General features: G+C 46.3%; 1 protein-coding gene and 1 non-coding gene across 13 annotated transcripts in view; both read left to right on the top strand.

Annotated features, from left to right (window-relative positions):
- SIPA1L3 (signal induced proliferation associated 1 like 3) overlaps positions 1-23,549 on the top strand; it is a 312,053-nt gene that overhangs the window by 62,045 nt on the left and 226,459 nt on the right. The window contains exon 1 of one of the 12 annotated variants that reach the window (XM_059666684.1): positions 7,848-7,927. The exons of the other annotated variants lie outside the window; for them this stretch is intronic. The gene's annotated coding sequence lies outside the window, so the exon portion shown is untranslated. Of the gene's footprint in view, positions 1-7,847; positions 7,928-23,549 lie in introns of those variants that run through there. 12 annotated transcript variants of the gene reach the window in all.
- On the top strand, positions 9,651-9,756 carry LOC132217751 (U6 spliceosomal RNA). The gene has a single exon (XR_009449009.1). It is a non-coding gene; the product is annotated as a U6 spliceosomal RNA (small nuclear RNA).

Below are 23,549 nucleotides of genomic sequence, written 5' to 3'. Positions count from 1 at the left end.
CTATCACTACTTGAGCCAATTTAACAGAGACAGGGTTGAATTATATATGAGCATTTATTCCACTGATGCCGGCAGTATGGGAGAGCAGCAGATTACCCATGAAAATATGCTCTGCATCCCCCCATAAGCCCAGCTGTTTATATGGGGTACAAGGACACATTTTATATGGGGAAGTGGGCAAAAGGAATAAGAATGTGTATGATTACAGGCAATGTGGGCTGGCAGTTTGCAAAAGGCAGGGGCATCTGGGACTCTGTTGTTTCCTTTCTTTAATAAGGTTGTTAATCTTTCCATGATAATAGGCAGCTCCTGGGTGGGGAGAATGGACAGCATTTCCAGGTGAGCTCCCAGGTCCTGGGTACAACTCCCAGCCAGGTTAGAATGTGCTTTCTTTAATCAAAACAAAACAATCATGGTTAACAGAATGTGATTAATATTTCTTATAACTAATAACTAGATCCCAGTATGCTATTTCTGCCCCTAACAATATGCAGGTGATGAAATGTACCAAGTATTTGCTGCTGGCACTATCTCTTTCTGCAGTGGGATGTAAAAGCTATGGTAGGGCTTTGAGCAGCTAATTGATAATGGTGAAACAATTTTTAGGGGTAAAAGAAACAGATTTAGGAAATTTTAGAAATTTTAGAAATCAAGGGGATCATGGAAGAAGCACAACTAACTACAGAGCCAGCAAGTATGGGAGCATGAATCAAACCTTCCTTTATTCCCTGAGCCCTGGTGTACCACCACTCCCTGGCTTCCTTACTGCTTCCTTACTTCTCTGTAGAGAGCAGTAGAAGGTATCTATACTAATAATCTATACTAATAAAAGGGTAATATGCTAATTAGACTGGGTCAACCAGCCATCTTCCAGATGTCCGACTTTCTTCCGGACAAAGCCATGGTGGTGGGGGCTGAGGCAGAGGCAGTTAGGGGCAATCAGGCTGGCAGTTGGGGGCGAGATTAGGCTGGCAGGGGTTAGAGACAATTAGGCTGGCAGGGGAGGGCAGTTGGAGGGGAGGGCTGTTGGGGGCGAGATCAGGCTGGCAGGGGGTTAGGGGCAATCAGGCAGGCAGAGAGATTAGGGGCAATCAGGCAGTCAGGCAGAGGCAGTTAGGGGCAATCAGGCAGGCAGGCAGGTGAGCAGTTAGGAGCCAGCAGTTCCAGATTGTGAGAAGGGATGTCCGACTGCCGGTTTAGGCCCAATCCCACAGGAATCGGGCCTAAACCAGCAGGTGGACATCTCCCAAGGGGTCCCTGATTGGAAAGGGTGCAGGCTGGGCTGAGGGGACCCCCTCCCCAGGTGCATGAAAGTGCCACTAGTATTTTCATAGAATAGGAAAGCTGAAAACAGCAGTTCTATATTTACAAAATAAAGGGAAGGAAGTCCCTCATTCAGAGGGAGAAGAAGAAATCCCAAAGCTGATACGAAAACAATAAGGAAGCAGGGGATGAAAACCTCCCAAGTCCCTTGTGAGGTTCGACTTTTGAGCCCAGGAGTTACTATAGTAACCAGTCCAAGGGAACAGTGACCAATCAGAGGGGATATCAAGGCACCAAGATCTGCAGCCTTTATAAGCCGTAGGGAGAAGGAACTCAGTGGGACTCTTCCCCCTCCCCATGTGGGAGTCTGTGCTGTGAGATTTTTTCTCCTCCCCATGTGGGAGTCCATTCTGTGGGACTCTTCCCCCTCCCCACTTGGGAGTCTTTGCTGTGGGATTCTTTTTGTTCCCCACGTGGAATCTGTACTTGTTCTTCAATAAATTTCCACCTTTGTTATACCACCTTCCATCTGTGAATTCATTCTTCAACTACACGGGACAAGAGCCCGGGAACAATCCTGCCCAGGGGAATGTCGCGTGTTCCAGTCCAAAAATCCCATTCCAATGGTAATAATCTTTAACCAAATTGAGTGAGTGCCAATAATGTGCTAAGCACTTTACATGCATAATTGCATTGAGCTCTCACTCCATGAGGCAGTCTGTCAGTTGGAACACATCTGGCTGCAAGTAACAAAATGCCTGGTGAATCTTGGCTGAGTAGTGGAGACAATTCATTCTCTCACTGCAAAGTGGGGTGACAAGCTCTGGGTTGATGCAGAGGCTCAGTGATGACCTTGAGAACTGGGTACTCTCTATTTCCTAACCTTTAGTGTGTAGGCATTTCATTCTGGTGTTGGTTGTTGCATGGTCATGGGGATGGCTGCCCCCACCTTTACACATGATCACATCCTTATCACAGCATCCCAAGCAGATGGGAGCAGGAAAAAAGGCTTTCTCTTCCTGTGACTTTTCTTTCGGAAGGGAATATGTTCCCATAAACAGCTCTACCTCCAGCAGACTCCTTTTTATCTCTCATTGGCCACAAAGGAAATAGGTCTCTGTGATCCATCTTCAGCATAGTCAACTTTTAATGGAACTATTACTGAATTTCCCCAGGGCAAACAGAATGTAGGGAAGAGGGGAGAGGATAAGAACAAAAATCTGTGTACATGAGCCAGCATCGAGGTGGATGCGCACCCCCTCCTCCCCCCACACACACACCCAAAATGAAACACCTCATAAGCCTCAACTAGACAGGGGGAGGTGAAGACAACTACAAAAGATCTCAGACAGTGAGACCTAGAGGACATACGGGGAAAACTGTTAACCCCATAGTACTCAGCCAATGAAGAACCAGAGGAGGGACTCTTGCACCCAGGGATAAATAGCCTGTGATCGCTACTTCATGTATGCCTGTTCACCGGACACCCACTCTTGCAAGACTGTATTAAAAGTCTCATTTTTGCCCTACTTCTGTCTCCAAGTCTGTTACTTGAGTTTGGACAGGTGAGCATTTCTCACACTCTCCCTAGCTGCAAGGGAGGCTGGGAATGTGGAATGTCTGTGCAGTGGGAGGCAGCAAGAGAGATAGGAGTTGGGAATGGCCATATAGTTCACAACCAAGTGTCTGCTGCAGGTGGATATTATTTTCTCATCTCCAAAGATGAGAAAAATCAAGGATCAGAGAGATGAGGAAATGCCTTGCCAGGATCTCATAGTTTGTAGTGGTTTGTGGTTTGAACCCCCATCTTTCCTCCTCCAGAGCCTCTGGTCTTAACCCCTGTACAGTACTGCCTTCCCAGGAGGGGACACCTAAAAAGCCATAATGCAGGGTGCTGAGTGTTGAGCACCAAAAGCTGTGGGAACACAGAGGAAAGGGAAACTCTGCTCAGGCAGTCAGGGAGAGTGAACTATAAAGAAGATAGGAGTATGTAGAGCACATGCACTGGCCTTTGAAAGGTGAACAGGAATTCTGCTATGTATCTCATATGAAGATTCCACATAATAATCATTCACTAGATTCAACATAATAAGCGTTAGCATAATAATAATAAGTATGCATAGAGAGTGCTGTGTGGAACCTGAAGCAAGTGGCCTCCCAAGTGAGGAAGGCCCAGAACACCACCTTTCTCAGACCTGAGATTGCTTCAGTTCAAACAGTGGCTCTGGCACTTAAGAGCTGTGTAACCTTGGACAAATGACTCTACTTCTCTGTGCCTTGATTTCCATATCTGTACCAGGGAGAAAAATGCTTAGGATACTTTCAGGCATGTGATAGACATCCATAAGTATTTTTTTTGATGATCGCATGATGGAAAACTTGAGTCAGAAGATAGGCAGAGGTTGTTAATTCTTTTTGGATTTGTACTGCCAGGAAGTCCTCCAGAAAAGCATAACTTCATCAGCTGAGATGACCCATTTCCCTACTCCTTTGTCAATACTGGGTCCTATCTTTTCGGAAAATATTCATTGTTATTTTGTTGTTATTGTTGTTACTCCTCACCTGAGGATATATTTTCCCCCATTGATTTTTAGAGGGAGTAGAAAGGAGGGGGAGAGACAAAGAAACATTGATTGATTGCCTCCGCATGCACACGAGCCCCAACCAGGGCAACCGAGGCACATGCCCTGGATCAGAATCAAAACCAGGACCCTTCAGTCTGTGTGCTGACACTCTAACCACTGAGCCAAAATGGCTGAGCCTCATTGTTATTTTGATCAGTAATGAAACCAGCCTAATATTATGGGCACATCAGACAGTGTCCATATTTTTCAGAGGTGCAATCTGAAACATAAAATGGTGAAATGACATCATATTTGGGATTTACTTTAATATAATTAAATGAGGAGGAAAAATGGGGGAAAGAAACAAATTAAGAATAGATGAAGCTTATGCGGCAGAATCTTGATGATTACCAAATCTAGTTTAAGTACATGGGAGTTTACTGTAGTTTCTCTCTACTTTTTTTAGAATGTTAACAACAGCAACAACAAACAGCCCCATTCACCACCCCAACACACACACACACACACACACACACAGCCTAATAATTTAATAGCAGCGAAACATTACTGAGCCCCTGCTATACACAGGAGGAGTTGGGCAGCCTTGCAGCTCTTGGTTTTTCCAGTCCTCCTCTCCATGGGTAGCTGGAAGGATAGTAGCTCTCAGACCCAAAGCAGCAATGTTTCATATCCTTCCCTGAATTGAGCACTGAGCGACATTTTCTTGAAATGGAGGTTTTTCCCTTCCCACCTGTAGGGGAGACAAACTCCCTAGTGATCAATTCTTGGGAACTCCTCCCCCCACCCTCCCTTTAGTGGCTAATCTGGATTTGCCGTGAGGAGGGAGTCATGTGCGAAGATGGCAAAAACATACCTGGCTGATCCCCCACAGTGACTGAATACTGACTCCAACCTCACAAATGATGTAAACACAAGAGAAGTCCCTGTCAAACCCTTTCTGCAGATTCATGTAAATAGGTAGTGGGCTGTGAGTTTTCCGGTTCTCCATCCTCCTATATGGTGAAGTTAGGGAGGAGCCTTCACATCCCATCTGGAGCTGGGTGAGGTCTCAGTTATGGAAGGGTGATCTACCTAGCCCCTTCAGAAAAGTCATTCATTAAGAATGTTTCTTGGGAAGTCCAGCAGGGGACCCACATGTGTATGTGGTCAGCTATAGCTTCCAGTTGTCTCACTTCTGAATTCCAGCAATTTCTCATTTCCTTTAGGAAATAAAAATGAGTCTGGAGAGAAGTATGAATAATCATGACAAGCTTGGCAATAGGGACATTGGGAACTTTGCCCTGAAGCTCAAATTTGGTGTCACTGTTGCTAGGGTCTCGAACTGTGTGGACCAGGGAAAACATGACACTTGGGACCAGATGGCCTGGGTTCAAATCCCAGTGCCACCACTTAGTGGCCATGTGACCTTATGAAAGTCACATAATATCTCTGCCTCAGTTTCCTTATCTGTAAAATGATGAAAGTATTGAAAATATAAAATTAAGTATTGTTTGTAAAATGTTTAAAACAGCCTCTTCTGTAGTAGTTGCTCAAGTAATACTGGCCATGCAATTATTATATCCCACTGTGATGCTCAGGCACAGATAGGTTTGAAAACCACTAGTTTATAATAGTGGTTCTGTGAGGACAAAAATTGGAAAAGAGGAAGAGAATCCTTCTTCTTCCTCGAGTCTGTAGTTTGGGGAAATAGGCTTAATTTTGCTATTTAAAAATATTGATTTTCACTTGTTGTTTAAAATCCCCTAGAAAAGCACAAGTGAAAGATTTTAAAGAACAGGAGATTTTCTCTCTTCTCTATTCATATACTGCTCATAATAGAAAAAAAAAAGACTGGAGGAAATGAACCAACCTCTTTTTTTGCTGTTGTTAATCCTTACCAGAGGATATCTTTCCATTGATTTTTTTTTTTTTTTTTTTTTTTTTTTTTTTTTTAGAGAGAGAGAGAGAAAATAGGACATGGGGAAGAGAGAGAAACATCAATATGAGACACATTGATCAATTGGTTGCCTCCCACACTGCGGCCCTGGATCAAACCTGCAACTCAGGATGTGCCCTTGACTGGAAATTGAATCTGAGACTCTTCGGTGCGCAGGCTGACTGTAACCATTGAGCACACTGGCCTTTTTTATAGTGGTTATCCTTTGGTTGGGAGATATGGGTAACTTTATATTCTTCTTTATACCTTTATTTTATACGTTTTTACATGTATATATAAGCATATACCTCTTTCATAAACAGGAGAAAATTTGAAAAGGTGAGATATCATGAGCAGGGCAGTTTGGTGGAAATCTCTCAGAGTGTAACTATCTGTTTAATGTTTGTGTATCTCAAGCAGCCTGTTTCCAGCCTTCCTTGCAGGGGTGTACGTCAGCCCTGTAAAATTTCTACTCAGAAAGTTCTTAAAATCAAAGCAGATTCCTTAACACCCATTGCTCCACATGCCCAGTCTTGCTCTAGGTATTCACGCTCTCTCCCATCCTTCTCTAGAAATGAAAGAACTCCATTTCTTCTGTGGCTCCGACTTTGAGAAAGAGCCCGTTTTTAGATGGGCATGACAGTAGTAAATACACAGCTCAGCTCACTGTCCATACTTATGGGTGCTTACATGTTAGCTAAAGTAATGAATAACAATCAAATTGGGAACAGAACAGTTGATTGATTTATTCAATAAACACTGATTGAAGGCCTGTTCTGGGCCAGGTACCAATTAGCAAAGCAGACACAGACCCTGCCCGTGAAGCCCACAGACAGCAGGAAAACATGGTCACATGGATAGGTCCTGTGTTCTAAATGTTAAGAAGAAGGATTTTTTTGAATCACAGAACAGGGCCTACCCAGAGGCTCCCCAAAGAAGTGAGGTTTAAGTAACACATTCCAGTACAAATGGAAAAAATGAATTTGGTGTATATCTCTAGATAAATTTTGCTTCTGAATGTTTCCAGCTGTGGGCAGAGAACTCCAGATGGGTGTTGCTATGGAAGCGTCTTCCAGTTCTCACTTCCTGGCTGAGTTTATTTCCAACTGAGTTGCCCAGGCCTGTGCCAGTTCCCAGCTGTAAATACAGACGTGAAGGGGTCCCTTCTTCCTGCTGCCTCATAGCTCTGTAGAGAGCAGATGTGGCTGCAAGCCAACCTGGGGTCCTCCTCCCAACAGTTAGTTGTGGAACCTGCTGTGTAGCAGTTTCTCTTCCATCCGGGCTCTCTTTCCTTTGTCCTCTTCTGGGACTGTGCCCAAGCCTGTGTTTTGAAACTTTAGACCGCAGCTTGCATTTGATGGAGAAATGTGCTCATGAGGGCTTCCTCTACCAACCAGCTACCAGATAAGTTGAGTGGAATCTCTTTTACTCAGATCACCTGTTGAGATGAGATTTGCCACCCTCCTGACAGAAAATGTGCTGGCTGTTCTTTGGGACTGTTTGTGAAGAATGGACTTGCTGACCTGAACAAAGGAACAACAAACAAAATGGGGGAGGGGTGCAGCTAATTGCTTTTTGAGATTGAAGCCTTTCAGCTACCCATCAGTACTTTAGAGTAATTATTGCTAATGTGTTTAATCCTTTTAAAACCCAAGGAAGTGTTTGTTATTCCCATTTCATAGCTGGGGAAACTGGCTGGGCAAGTTAGGTCCTTGGCCAAATTGTTGTACTGCTCTCAGAGCACCTTAGGCAAAGGAGGATTTAACTAGAGGGTGCTGGGTGGCCCAGAGAAACAAAACAAGGCTTCAGGAAGGACTATGTACCAGTCAGTTACTTGGTTGCATAGAAAAGAAACACTGACTCAAACAGGCATAAACTCCAAGGGACAGGATTGGCTCACATGACTAGAAAGCTCAGAGGTGGGGCGAGATTCTGGGCTAGTTGATCTAGGAGCTCAGGGCCATCATCAATGACCCACTTTCTTTCTCTCCCTCCATTCTTCTCTCTGATGTCCATGTCATCCTCAAACCTGGCTTCCCCAGAGGACTGGCTGCCAACACTGATCCAGGTTTATTTCTCCTCAGCTCTGGCCTGAGAGAGAGGATATCTGTCCCCCAACCATAGTGCAAAGCTTCAGAGCTCCCCTTGGGTTGGACTAGCGCAGGTAATGTGGCCTATGGAACACAAATGCCATTATCAGGATTCTCTTCCTCACTGCTTTCCCCCTACATCTGCTATATTCATTTTCTATTATAGTCTCTCTTTTTGCCTTTCCCTTCACTTGGTGGGAAACCTGGCCATCCACAGACCTTGTAGTTCAGGCTCTCAAAGAGAATAGCTCTGTGTTCTCCCAGCCCCAGCCCAAAACAACACAAGGAAGAGAAAGATGTCTTCCTTTGGATTCATTATCAAGGACCAGGGAAGGGGTTCTCAAGATGGTCCAGCAGAGGTCAGCTATTCTCCCTGGGCCAGTCAACTGTAGGCAGGCTGGCAAGGGTCATTGTTCCCTCTGTCCCCTCCTAGATGCCTACTGTATCCTCTTCCTGAGACCTCTGAGCTAGCAGCTCAGGAATGAAATGAAGTTTTAGTGTCACTTTGGATGGGACTTGGGCAATATTTGTCAAGGGGACCCTTGGACACAACTATCCTTTGCCCCAGCAGTTCTACTTCTGGGAGCTTTTGCCTACAGATGTTCCCAAGTGTGAGAATAATCTGTGTCCAAGGTGGCTCATTAGGGCACTGTTTGTCAGAGCAAAAAATGGGAACTATCCTAGGTGTTCATTAAAAGGGAACTGGATCAATCAGTCACATTGTCTGTCCAGTGGAACACTGTGCAACGATGAAGGGGGAATAAGGTCCTGATAAAGAGTGCCTTCTATGTCTGGTACACTGCCAAGTATAAAAAAGGAACACCCTTTATTAGTACTTCTCAGCCACAGAGAGCATATTGGAATCTGGGGAAGACTCCAATCCCTGGAAGCCCAGGAGCATTCTTACCTATCAAACTAGAGCACTTTAGATTTCCATAGCAGCACTGTGTTCTTGGCTATATGTGTGTGTATATATCTAATAAAAGCCTATGTGGTCATCATGCCTTCACGTCATGATGCCCTCACACCGTAACAATCCATCACCAGGAGGCTGCAGGCACACGCGCGTGGGTGGGGCTGCGTGCATGCGGGGCTGTGTGCACACAGAGCTGTGGAGGCGGCACCCCCAGCTCCAACCTACCTCTTTGTGCCAATTTATCGAGGAGCCCCGGATGGGTGGGCAGGGCCTACCTCTTTAGGGAGATCGATCATGGGGCTTCCACATTGTGAGAGGGCACAGACCAGGCTGAGGAACCCCACCCCCCAAGTGCACAAATTTCGTGCACTGGGGCTCTAGTATATAAAGACATATCCAAAATTATATATGTACTAGAGGCCCATTGCATGAAATTCATGCATGGGTAGGGTCCCTAGATCTGGCCGGCGATCAGGGACGATTGCCCGGGCAATCAGGGGGCGCCCCCACTGGCACCTGCCTTGGCTGGCCTGGTGCCGCCAGCTCACTGGCCCCATCCCCTGCTGCTGCCGGCCGCCTCCCACAGAGGGTGGTGACTGGTGGGGCAATTGGGGGCTCCCCCGCTGGCACCCACCTTGGCTGGCCTGGGGCCTGCAGGCTGGGGGCAGTTCCTGCGTTGAGTGTCTGCCCCTGGTGATCAGTGCACATCATAGCGACCGATCATTCTGCTGTTTGGTCAATTTGCATATTAGGCTTTTATTATATAGGATATGTATGTGTTTATATATAATTTTACTACATTATTCAGGTCTCTGCTTGCATGGCAGAGACACCACCTCAAAGAAGTCTTCCTAAGCACCCTGTCTAAAATGGCCCTTTCTGTGCTCGCTTTGGCAGCACACATACTAAAATTGGGACAACACAGAGAAGATTAGCATGGCCCTGCGCAAGAATGACATGCAAATTCGTGAAGCATTCCAAATTAAAAAAAAATAATAATAAAAAAATGAAATGGCACTTTCTTTCTGTTCCCATCATCATCATCATCATCATCATCATTATTACTAGAGGCCCGGTGCAGAAAAATTTGTGCACTCGAGGGGGGAGGAGGGGTCCCTCAGCCCAGCCTATGCCCTCTCCCAGTCTGGGACCCCTCGGGAGATAATGACCCCTGCTGGCTTAGAACTGCTCCCGGGTGGCAGAGGGCAGGCCCAATCCCTAGGTACAGCCCCTGGTCGGGCTCAGAGCAGGGCCTATTGGGGAGTTGGGGCGCCGCCCCCTGTCATGCACAGAGCAGGGCGATCGGGAGGTTGTGATGCCAACCTCAGTCACGCACCAGGTAGGGCCGATTGAGGGGTTGGGGCACCGCCCCCTGTCACACTCAAGGCAGGGTCGATGGGGAGGTTGCGGCACCACCCCCTATCACGCACAGAGCAGTGCCCATCAGGGGGTTGAGGCGCTGCCCCCTGTCACGCACAGAGCAGGGCCAATCAGGGGGTTGGGGTGCTGCCCCCTGTCACGCACAGAGCAGGGCCAATCAGGGGGTTGGGGCGCCACCCTCTATCACCCACAGAGCAGGGCCGATCAGGGGGTTGGGGCGCTGCCACTGTCACACTCAGGGCAGGGCCGGTGGGGAGGTTATGGCTCTGCCCCGTCACACACAGAGCAGGGCCCGTGGAGGGGGGGTTGGGGCTCCGCACCCTGTCACACACAGAGCAGCGCCCGTGGGGGGGGGGCGGTTTGGGGCGCCTTCCCCTGTCACACACAGAGCCGCAGGGCGATCAGGGGGTTGGGGAGCTCCCCCGTATCAGGCACAGAGCAGGGCTGATCAGGGGGTTGGGGCGCCTTCCCCTGTCACGAACAGAGTAGGGTGGATAGGGAGGTTGTGGCCCGGCCCCCTGTTACACACAGAGCCGCAGGGCGATCAGGGGGTTTGGGCACTGCCCCCTGTCACGCTGATCCCAGTGCCAGGACGCCTCGCGGCTCCGCTGATCCCGGTGCTGGGAGGCATATTACCCTTTTACTATATAGAATAGAGGCCTGGTGCATGGGTGGGTGCCGGCTGGTTTGCCCTGAAGGGTGTCCTGGATTAGGGTGGGGGTCCCCACTGGGGTGCCTGGCCAGCCTGGGTGAGGGGATGATGGCTGTTTGCAGCTGGTCACACACCCTTCAGGGTGGGGGTCCCCACTGGGGTGCCTGGCCAGCCTGGGTGAGGGGATGATGGCTGTGTGCAGCTGGTCACACACCCTTCAGGGTGGGGGTCCACACTGGTGTGCCTGGCTAGTCTGGGTGAGGGGCTGAGGGCTGTTTTCAGGCTGGGGGTGACTGAAGCTCCCAACCGCTCCTTTTTTTCTTTTTCTTTTTTTTTATTCTGGGCCATCTTTAGCTTTGAGGCTTGGCTCCAGCTCTTAGGCCTCCGCTGCTGAAAGTAGGTTTCTGGCCTTTGCTTACAATGTTGCGATCCTGCTGGCTGAAGCCCGGCGATTAAAGCAGGTTTCTGGGGTTTTGTTTAGCTTCTATATTTGTTACATAGTTGCTTAGAGTTGCAGCTCAGAGGCCTGCAGCGGCAGGCAGGGAACGTTGGAGTCCTCCGTCACTGAAGCAAGCAAGCCTCATGTTCGCTTCCAGCTGCCTGGCTGCCGGCCGCCATCTTGGCTGACAGTTAATTTGCATATTGCCCTGATTAGCCAATGGGAAGGGTAGTGGTCGTACGCCAATTACCATGTTTCTCTTTTATTAGATAGGATTACTTTTGTAGCACTTGTCATTCTCTAATGTTGTATGTTTGCTTTTGGTGCCTTCTTCCTTAGCATGTGATCAGTGAGGGTGAGAATATGTTTCATTTCTTCCTATATCAGCATTAGAGCCATAGAAGTTGCTTAATAAGTATGTGCTGAATGAGTGTGAACAAGCCTTAATAATTATTATAATCTCCATGTTCCAGTTATGGACCCAAGTTCCCCAGAGGCCTTGCCTTCCGTGCATGGAGCAAACTGAAGAACCTACTGCTATTCCCAAGGGGGAAGAGACAAGAAATTTCCCCAGAGTGCCTTTTATGCTGTTAAAACTCTCACTTTTCTCACATTTCCTCAAGAGAGATGGATACAGGCTGGGGTCTCTTCTCTAGGGGCTTGTGCCTGTGATGGGCTGAGACACGTGTCCATACCATGTACATTTGATGCTAATTCCTCCAGACGTCTGTGGGCCACCTCCTTTCTCTGGCATGGATAAAGCTGTCCTGGGCAGTTATTACATGGAGAATAGGTAGAGGGAGAAAGAAACTTACATTCTGAAGGCCTTTCTCCTCTAGAGGACCCTTCACTTCAGCACCATGCTTAATATCAGAGTCCAGTTTGCCCAAGGGACATCCTCAGACTTGAGATATTGAAAATGTCGCTATTATTTCTTTGGTATTTCAGTTATAATAACACCTTTGCTAACATCTTTTAGGCTCTCTCTGTGCCCAGCACTTTGCCAGTCACTTGATCCCTGTTACCTAATTTAACTCCCCCAACAGGCTTATTAAGGGTGGAAATTACTATTCCCCACACCCTCCCACTTTACTGATAAGGAAGCTTGGGACCCAGAAAAGTCTAGTAATGAATCATAGTTCACACAGCTGCTAAGAGGCAGAGCTGGAATTTGATTTTGACTCTAGCTAACCACCAAGATGGTGCTTTCCTGGCATGTGGCCTTAGACTGCTTTCCATAGCTTTGGGGATTCTCCCAGTGGCCAGTGGAGGAGGGTCTGGTGTCTGTAATGTGATGTGGATTGCTAATCAATCTTGCAAAGTCCTGCTGGCCAGCATGAGACCTTGATGGGTTGGAGGAAGTGGGTGAAGAGCCTTCTGCTTATTTATTTCTCGTAGACATTTGCCACACAAATTACCAAATGTCTGTTTCTTGTCAAGATTGGTTTCCATCTTGGGTAAGGAAGAGGGTTGGACAGGGCCAGAGGAATACTGTTAATCACCCAAGCAGATCCATCCCTCTGCTGAGAACCTTCTCATGGCTCCATCTTATCCTGAGTGAAAGCCAAAGTCCTTACTGTGGCCAATAGCTACACAATATATTCCCATTACCTGTGACTTCTCTCTGCTCCAGGCACATGGGCCTCCTCAGTGCTCCACAGACACTCGGTATGTGCCTGTCTCAGCGCCCTTGCACTGGCTTTTCCTGCTGCTAGGCAAGCTTTTCTCTCATACCCTACATGGTTCCCTCACGTCCTTCAAGCCTTTGTTCATATATTGCCTTTGCAGGGAGATCCTCATATCCCTTCTCTATTTTTCTCTGTGGCACTACCTAATTATATCGTTTACTTATTTTGTTTATTGTTCATTTTCCCCACTAGTATCAGCTCCAGTGTTTTGTTCACCTGGATCCCTAGTGCCTGGAAAAGTCCCTGGCACCAGTAGACACACAGTAAACATTTGTTGAAAGAATGAATGTGCTCCCAAGTGTAGAATGGCCCAATACTGTTATTATTTTGCTGGAAGAGGAAATGTGTATCTTGTGGGGGTCCACTCATCAAGACGCAGTGAGCCCTTTCCATGCGCTGAGCTGCAGCTCTGGGCTCCAAAACATCCAGGTACATAAATCCTGGTTCTCCAAGGTGATTTAAACCATGGAGGGGGAGGGTGCATTTGCTGAGTAGAGCCCAGATTAGCTATAAGGAGGTTGTGAGAGCCAGTGGGTGGCCTTTGTAATATTTTATTATTACAAAGTGGTGGAGCATGGCCTCCCTACCAAGGCTCATAGATGGAAAATTCCCAAATCATAGGAAGGATTATGGGCAGCCAAAATGTTTCCATTCTGTAAACATTATATGAAACATTATAATATACATCCAGAAAAGGTCCAAGGGTACATCACATATTAAGCGTGTAGCTAGATGAACTTTCACCAAGTGAACACACTCAGCTCTGAAAGCAATATTTGCAGTCCCCAGAAGTTCCTTTCCTACTCCCTCCCAGTCACTCCTCTTTTCCCAGAAAAATCACTCAATCTCTCATACCTGACATTGAACTTTATGTAAATGCAGTCATACTTTATGTAAATGTTCCTTTGTATCTGGCCTTTCTGTTCAACATTATGTCTGTGAGATGTGCATCTTTGTGTTTCATGCCTACTCACTACTGTATACTGTCACAGGGCGACCTGACTGGCAGGAAGAAGCCAGCCTTGAGAATAGTTAGGGCAAAGTATGCAAAGGCCCTGGGGTACAAATAAACTTAGAGGGGAAAGGAGGACAGTGGGGTGGGAGCATTTGGGCGATGAGGTTTGAGTTGTATTGAGAGAATTTAAACAGTAATCTGATGTGATCCCTGTTTAATTTGATCTGTCTACGTGTGAAGAATATAATCTAGGAAGGGAAGAGTGGACTCAGGGAGATCAATGGAGGATCTGATTGAGTTGTCCAGGTGAAAGATGATGGTGGTAGCTTTGCATAGGAAGGAGGGGAAAAGAAATGGAATCAGGATATGTTTTAGAGATCGTAGCAACAGAACTGGCCAATAGACTTGGAGAATAGGAAAGGAGAGACATAAAGGATTCCATTGTGTGTCTGTATCACAATTTTTCAGCCCATCCCTGCTGGTGGACACTTAGGTTGTCTCCCTTTTGCCTCACTCACAAGCTGCTCTGGGCAGTACCCACAGGCACACATCTTTGCTGAGCTGAGTCTTAAAGGATCAAGGCCAAGGGCATTCCAAGGAACCAGTTGAGCTAAGGCTGTGGCCTCCCCTGCACTGAGCTCATGTTGGAGTATGGACTTGCTGCCAGTTTTGAGATGGCTCATACTCTCCCATCTCCTACCTTTCACCAGCTGATTTCTCATCTGACTATGTTTAGACCCCTCCCCTCTGCACTTAGCCCAGAGCTACAGCCAGCGTTGCAGTGGTAGGTGCATTATGTTGGAGTTGCTGCTCCACTCAGGGCCGTTGCTATCTGCGTGCTATGTCAGCTTTGTTTTCCCTTTGTGGAAATCACAATAGGGTTTAAAAGCAGTGGCTGAAGAGAGGCCTTTGGTTCTGAGCCAGGCATAGAGGATGACTGGCATATAGGAAATACTAGTAAATAAGAAGACTTCGTGTTTGTATGAGCCTGATTCTTCTGTGTTCTTTGTCCCCTGGTCCCTCCTGTTTCTTGTCTCTAAGGTTGTTCCTGAGAGGCCAGGGCCTTTCTGAGAGGTTTTGGGCACTTGGGGGACTTTAGGCCACTCAGTTACTGATGGCAGGTCAGCCAACATGAGTTTAAAATAGGCTGTGCTGCAAGCATGTCTCTTTCAGCCATCTGGGCCCTCAGGTTTCTGGAGAAAACCTGGCTCTCACCCTGGCTTGGATTTCTGTCTTGTGCTGCTGAGAGGTGCCGGCCAGGATGACTTGTCTAAATTAGCAAATCTGGGAGTTGCCTTCTGCCTGCCCAAGGGCTATAGAATAAGAAGAATCATGGATCATGAGCAGGTAAAACTTGACATGTTTCAGCTCGTAGTAGGTCAGAAAAAAAAAAAGGAGAGAAAGGGTGGAGGAGGGATGGCCTTAAAGGAGAAAAACATAGGGCATAAATGAGCTCAACTAAGTACTCTCCCAAGTTGCTGGAGGACATGTGAATCATTGTAAATTTTTAGGAGATGGCCTGGAAAAAAATAGTATTTATTCAGTTTTGAATGAGCAATGCATGCAGATGATAAAATGTTCAAATGCACACAAAAAATATACAGTGAAAAGTGAGTCTCCCTGCCCATTGCTCCCCTCCTGTGTGAACTCCCATTTCAGGTGTGTTCTTCCAGAGATACTTAACACAAAACAAACACATATTACACATGTAATTCTATACTTTGATCTTGAACACCAATCTTTATTAATTTATACTTTGTAATATTCCCTGAGTAGTCTTTGCTACAGCAGTGGACTTCAATAATCTACCCTACAAGAAAAATGGCCCCAATATTTATTGTGGCATTGTTTGCAGGGGCAAGACAAAAACCAAATCCTGAAAATAAAACAAGTGCCCACTTTTCCAGGAATGATAAAGTATGGCACATCCATTCTATCAAATACCATCTGCTAGAAAGAGTGGGAAAGAACTACTAGCTGATTTGGAAACATTTCTGTGCAATATATGTTAGAAAAAGCAGGATTCAGAGAAGTAAATGTTTCTGTAAAATAGTGACAAAAGTCTTTGTGTCTGTGTTGTGATCAAGTGATGGATATCCATGGACCTCTGTCAGACTAGGAGAGGCTAGCATGGTACCAGGTGCTGTGGTGAGAAGTAACTTCTGAGTGACCATGATAAGCAGTTTGACCTACTTCCCTCACATGGTAGAATGAAATAATCAGAGTTCAGTCAGCTGCGTGAAACATTCAGTGCCACCAAGTCAGTCCCTTGTGAAATTAACACAGGAGTTACAGAAACACTGAAGTGAAGGTATGTTCCAGATGAAGCTTCATGGAGCAGGCAGCACAAGCAACAACTTAACTTGCATCCACCCCAAGCGTAGCACACACAGACATCCAATGGGAACATTTCTCACACCCAACTTGTAAAATGGCTGAGAATCTACCCTACAGAAGAAAATGGCCTTAATACTTATTTATTAGGGGCCCAGTGCACGAATTCATGCACCTTGAAAGGAACTGTGGGCTGCGAGACTGTGGTGGGCACAGGGCGGGTCTTGGCCCATCCTCCACGCCCCCGCCCAGCCCCTCCCGCCTCAGCCCCCAGTCCCCTGTCTGCCAGCAGCCCCACTGCCACTTCTGCCACCACTGCTCCCACACACTGATGGTGTGGAACGATTGGGGCCAGCGCCAGCAAGGAGGTGGAGAAGCCCTCGGGCATTTGGGGCCAGTAGCTGCTGCTCGCACCCTCTGATGGCGATAAGCAATCAGGACCGGTGCTGGGCACTGGCAGTGGGTGCGAGCAGTGGCTCTGGCACCGGCAGTGGGTGCAAGTGCCCAGCAGGACTGCAGCATGCAGGAGCAAAGAATTTTCAATAACCACCAGAGGCTCGCCCCATGACAGCAACAGGCACCCTGCCTTTGTCTGGCGTCCCTGCTCACCTGCACCACCATCCCACTGTGGCCGATTCCCACCATGTTCCACATGCGCCCCTGGTGGTCAGCGCACGTCATAGCGACTGGTTGTTTGGTTCTGCCGTTCGGTCTATTTGCGTATTAGGATTTTACATATCTAGATTGTGGCATTGTTTTCAGGGGCAAGACAATGGTCTGTGACCATGGTGGCCTTCTCCTGGTTGCAGGATAAGGATACAGTCTTCTAGGGTTCTGGTGTTTCCCTCAGAATGAATGTGGCTGTTGGAGTGGGTTGGAGTTCATGACCCCTTTGGGGTTACAACTTGTCTCTTGCTGGGCTTCAATTCTAGTAGATGTTCTTGAAGAGAAAGGCATAGTGTCTAATTGACATCCCCTCTCCACCCTGCCACTAGGCCACTGTTATCCATAGTGCTCTCCTCACTCTGGACTATCCCACATTCCTTCCCACCCCCAACAAAAAGAAAGATGATAATACTTCCTATCTCTGGAGTAGCATTTCTTCCTCTCTTTTTACAGGTTGTCCATCAGTAATGAGAGCTTACTTCTCATTGGCTTATCTCTTTCTTTGACCCCCTCAGAGAAGGAAGGACCTGGTTGTTACTGATTCAGTAGCTCTATCTTGCTTAGGGTATATATATAAAAAAGATTACCCCCTCCAATAAAAGAATAACCCTTACGTTTCTGGTTTGAATAAATGTGTAGTTGATGGAATGTGGTGGACCAGTATCTACCAGTGGATGGTAGAGAAACAGGTATAGGTAAGGATATAATCCTATATAATAAAAGCCTAATATGCAAATAGACCAAATGACCAGTTGCTATGACGCGCACTGACCACCAAGGGGCAGACACTCAGTGCAGGAGCTGCCCCCAGGCCCCAGGCCAGCCAAGGCGGGTGCCAGCCGGGGGACCCCCCAATCACCCCGCCAGTCGCCCGCCCATTGCCTCCCACAGAGGGGCGAGTGGGCGGTGCCAGGCCGGCCAAGGCAGGTGCCAGCGGGCACTGATCGCCCCGCTGGTCACCCCACAGATTGGCCCTTATCGCTGGCCAGGCCTAGGGACCGTACCCATGTACAAATTTTGTGCATCGGGCCTCTAGTATTTATATATATAGATATATATGTGTGTATATATACATATAGAGCTATATGTATATATACCTATATCTAAGAGAGAGAGAATTTACATCTTTAATGAAAATACAAAAATGTTCTCTACCAAAAAAAATGTGCAGTGACTTTGTTCATTTTTTCAATTCATTTAACAGGCATTTGGTGAGCTGCTCTTACTGTGCTGTGCACAATTTGAATCTGGCAGAAAACCACTTTGGAAAAATTCATGAGACTATGTGAAGATCATTCTTGAATCTCTCTTTTCTGCCCCACTCCCCCAGGGCCAATCCATTAGCCAGGCCTGTTTGTCCTTGATCTGAAACAGATCTTCACCTGCCTCCTCCTTTCCATTCCAAAGCCCTCACCCTGTCCCAGCCACCACGCTCTCTTCTGCCACATCTCACAGCACACCTCCCTCGCTGTAGCCATCTAGTCACACGGGCCTCCTGTGACTTTCACCACGCTTGTACATTCTCCTCTATCTCCTGGGATAGTCCTTTTTTTTTTCTTCTTTTTAACTTTCATTAGAAACTTTATTATCAATTCAGTAATTCAATTCGAGTTGCCCTTTGAGTGTCTTTTAATTTATATATAATTCACATGACTTAAAATTCATCCTTTCAAAGTTCATGGGTTTTGGTGTAATTACAAGATTGTACAACCATCATTGGTCTCTAACTCCAGTGCATTTTCATCAACTTAAAAAGAAACTCTATAACCATTAGCAGACTCTCTCCCCCTATTTCTACCTCCTTTAATCCCCATTAGCAGTCTCTCTCCCTCCATTTCTACCTCCTTCTAGCCCCTGGCAACCACTGGTCTACTTTCTATCTCTGGAATTGCCTATTCTGGACACTTCCTCTAAATGGAATCATGTGATATGTGGTCTTGGATGACTGGCTTCTTTCATTCAACATAATGTTTTCAGTGCTCATACATGTTATACCTGAATCAATGCTTTATTCTTTTTATGGTTGCATGATATTCCATTGTATGGATTATACCATGTTTTTTGTTTATCCATTCTTCAGATGATGGACATTCTGGAATATTCTCACTCCCACTAATCACATGGCTTCCTTCTCTTTCTTCTGGGCTAAACTCACTCTGATTTCTTTTTTTTTTCTTTTTTTAATTTTTTTATTATTATTATTAGTTAAGGTATTACAAATGTGTCCTCATCCCCCCCCATTAACCCCAACCTCCCCCCGCCCCACCCCGCACACTCATGCTCCCATCCCCCTGTTGTCCATGTCCATTGGTTTGGCTTATATACATGTATACAAGTCCTTCGGTTGATCTCTTCCCCTTGCCTCCGCCCTCCCCTACTTTCACTCTGATTTCTGATGTGCTACTTCTCACCATTTGTACTGTATTTGTTTGCCTGTTTGTTTTCTGCCCCCTGTTCTGCACTGGAAGCTTCATAAGAGCAGTGACTACATCTGCTTTTGTTCACCATATTTAGCCCCCTACCTTGCAGAGTCCCCAGCATAGAGTAGTACTTAATAATTGCTGAATAAATGACTCAGTATATCTCATAGTTCTCATTTACCTCCATCTAAGGCAAAACAATTGTAACCCCATTCTGTGGCAAATTCTGTATCAAGCTTTTTACTTGGTATTGAGTAGAAAGCAAGGGTCCTAAAGCATGAGGACACTTTAAATGTTGGTAGGTTACTAGAAGGATTTCTCTGACATAAAACTATCCCTTTTGGTCATCTGCTGTGTAAAACTACAGTGTTATTTGAAAGTGCATTTGACTGTCAAACTGGACCTCAGAACTAACAATGGTACAAAATCAGTGGAAGGTGTTTTCTCTCATGAGTAAGATGTCAGAGCTTTGTAATCCTGGTTTGTGGCAGCCCCACAGTCATCAGGAAGAGCAGGCTTCTTCTCTCTTTGTGCTTCACCATCCCTAGTACAAGACTTTCATCCTTAACCTGGCTTTATGGTCCAGTGTGACTACTGGAGTCAAGCCAGTGAATCAGTAGTCCAGGTGGGAAGGTGGGTGTGGGAGGGGGCTCAAAAGTGGCGTCCAGCCTGTGTTTCTGGTAAGGAATTTCCCCGAAGTCCCATAACAACTACTTATCTCTTGTTGGTCACCCCTAGCCTTAAAGGAGATTGGGAGATCTAGTCTTAGCTGAGCATCCTTAGAAGAAAGACAAGAATGGCTACCTGGTGGGCAGTTAGCACCAGTAGGTCTATTTCCTGCCTGCAGTATCCTGGGCCAGGCAGCCAGTTTCTGCTCATTGGCCTGGACCTTCAAGCCTCCCTAAGTGGTCAGAATCAGAGCAGTGCCTTTCTCCACGTGGTTTACCAGAAGGTAGATTTTGAAACATCTCAAGGCCTTCAGTCCCTAGCAATTAAAATATTGGTAGGTCACCTTTGTTGAACATTTACTACATGATAGGTCCTGCTCTAAACATTTGTCATGGAGTGATTTCCTAACCCTCACAATACCCCTATTATTATCGCTGTTTTTTTTTGTTTTGTTTTGTTTTTTAAATACTGCAGAACTCTGCCTTTCAAACTTTATTATACATCAGTGTCACCTGGAAAGCTGGTTATCATGCATATTTCTGGGCTTGTATTATGATTCAGTAGTTCTGAGGTGAGGCCCAGGAGTCTGCATTTTTTTAAATATATTTTTTATTGATTTTTTACAGAGAGGAAGGGAGAGGGATAGAGAGTTAGAAACATCGATGAGAGAGAAATATCGATCAGCTGCCTCCTGCACACCTCCCACTGGGGATGTGCCCGCAACCAAGGTACATGCCCTTGACCGGAATTGAACCTGGGACCTTTCAGTTCGCAGGCCGACGCTCCATCCACTGAACCAAACCGGTTAGGGCTCCTTGTTTTTTATAGGTGAGAGAACTGAGGCCCAGAGAAGTTAAGTAACCATAGATGTTCTTGCTGGTAATAATGTGTTTTGTTTTTCATTCTTCCCTTTCAATCTATACTAATAAAGGGCAATATGCAAATGGTCATGACATCCTCACGCCGTAATGACCGATCAGCAGGATGCTGCATGCAAGGCAGGTGCAGGTGGGTGGGGCTGTGTGCATCGCAAGGCCGGGGGACATTAGGCTGAGTTCCCAGCCTGGCGCCAGCAGGGGATGTGACGCTGTTATTGTTTATTTATTAATAATTTATATATTCTTTTCATATACATTTTACTAATTTTCTTTCATCTCTGACACTTCTATTATAGAGAAAGGGCAAATAGCAATATTAAAATATTTCCTCTAATTAAGTCCCTTTTAATGTGCACAGATTTTGTGCACTGGGCCACTAGTATATTATGAATTAGAGGATTAAAATATAAAGCCTGACCTATTTTGTTAGGTTGATCACTGTCTGTCTTTCATCTGACTAGCTGGGGTCTGGAGAGTTCTTTGTGGAAAAGCACCCAGTATTCGAAACCACATTGACAAGTTGTTTTTATGGGAGTGCAGGAAGAGGTTTAACTGTTGGCACATCCAGCAGATGTCTGGTGACACGGAGGAAAAATCCACAGGCAATGCAGGATTTCCCAGGCAGTGAGCCCAGGGCCAGCAGACCATGATGCAGCTATGCCAGTGCATTGGGCTTGGCCTTTATTATTATTATTTTATTATCATTATTGGGTTGGGGGGTTGTGGGCAGGGGAGGGAGGCTTGGCCTTTTAAATCAGTGTCCCTAACTAGAAATCTGTAGAGAGAAAGAAGGCTGTTCCCAGTTGAGATCCTCTAGATGCCTCTGGTTGGTGGAAATCTTTCCTAAAGATTGCCAAAATTTCATTTCTGAGTTGTCTTTTTGGGACACCTTCAAATCCATGTTAGTGACTACAAACTCTCCAGGGTGCTGGCGCAGCATGTGGCTGCTGGAGCCTGGCTATAGCAGGTGTTCAGTTAGAAATGCTCTGGACTGCAAGCATTGTATCAGAATACACAAGTGGCAGTGTCACTTGAACACCTAGGAGGTTGTTTGAATTCTATAACATCTGGATGGAGAGGATGTGGCGCAGTGGTGTGGCAGAATCAGCACCAGTGCTGCTGTGACTCTCTGGCTACAAGGTGGCTGCTGCAACCCACCTTTCTTAGCAGGCTGGGGCTTTGAGACTTCAGCCCTTCTGTTCTGTCAGAGTAGTGTTCTGGGAAAAGAGGAATCCTCTCAAATCTAGATATCACTTCCACATTCCACACTGGAAAAGGGCAGACTGGAGAAGGGACACAGGACTGTGTGGATGAGTCTGACCCTTTTTGTGAGGAGAGCAAATACTTTTTCAGAATCCCTGAGTGAGAAACCTTCACTCATATTTTTCCTTTCATATTTAGGTCTCTGATCCATCTAAAATTGATGTCTGAAAGTGGAATCACATAGGTTTCAAGGCTGAGCCCATACTCTATTTATAAATGGCATTGGTGGCAGTTCTAGATTCAGACCCACTAGGTTTAAATCCTTCCTGGCTGTGCCACCTACTTGTTGTGTGATCTTGGGCAAGTTACCTCTCTGTGCTTCTGGTCTGTTAAAAGTGGGGATGCTAGTAGTTCATTTGAGAGTTAAATGAGTTGATAGCTAAAGAACTAAAAACAGTGCTTGGCGTGTAGTAAAATCAAAGTGAAAACCTCATGCTTCAAGCCAGAATGAGAATTTATTTGCAAAGCCACATCGTTCTGGGATCTGGGCAGGGAATCCCAAAGCCCAGTCAGTGGGGTGGTGAAGTATGTCACCGAGGTTACTGTTTCTTCTTCTATAGAAATTTCCAGCTGTGTTCTCAAAATGTCTGTTTCAGGGTACATTCTCACTGGCAGTGACAGTTCCCCTGACACCACAACTCCAGCACATTTGGTGGTGTCAGGCTGGCATTGTAACCTATCTGCTGTGCGTGAGATGGTCACCCTTTGTTGCCTTCCCTGAGCAGTTTCTCTGCAGAGGTCTGTCTTGAGCCATTCTACCATGGAGTTACTTGGGCTAGACTGGAGGCATGATAGTTAGTTCCCTGACACTTCTGAGTGAAGTCCTTAAAGCCCTGTACCACAGTGCTTCTCTTGGATGGGAGAGGAAGACAGGAAATGAGAATGTGAAATCCTCATAGTCATATTGTGGACTGAATCAGTCAATGAAAGAACCAGGCTAAAGCATTGATGTATAATTAATAGAATATAGGTCATTAGAGAAAACAGGATTAATTGCAAGATGATCTCAGTGGCTGCCATATGTATAGTGGTTGAGGGCCTAGATTTTCCCAAGTCAAAGTCCTTTCTTCACATGGCAGCTTTTCTTCATTGGCAAGTGGGTAGAGGCAGTTGAATGAACAGATATTTTCCTGAGTCAGTATATCAGAGACTGGATGGGGGTGGGTATAATGGGAATCTTCTCTAAATGAAGAGGGTTTGAACCACTTTATTGGTAGGTAATTTCCTGGTATCTCAATGTGAGGCTCTGATAAAGTCTAGAAAGGAGAATGCAGCTTATGGCAGAAGGCCCCAGTGGGCTTGGTTCTCCTTCACCGCAATCTCAAAGCCTAGATCAGCCGTTACACAGAGGAAAGAGGCCTGGCTACCCCTGTCAGCACTTGGTCAGGAGGGTGCATATGGCCAGGCCATCTTAGAGGTTGGGTGAACATTGCCCA

This window comes from Myotis daubentonii, chromosome 15 (genome assembly GCF_963259705.1).
Source record: "Myotis daubentonii chromosome 15, mMyoDau2.1, whole genome shotgun sequence".
Taxonomy (NCBI): Eukaryota; Metazoa; Chordata; class Mammalia; order Chiroptera; family Vespertilionidae; genus Myotis; species Myotis daubentonii.
Note: the sequence above shows the minus strand (reverse complement) of the source record. Positions and strands in the feature narration are given on the sequence as shown.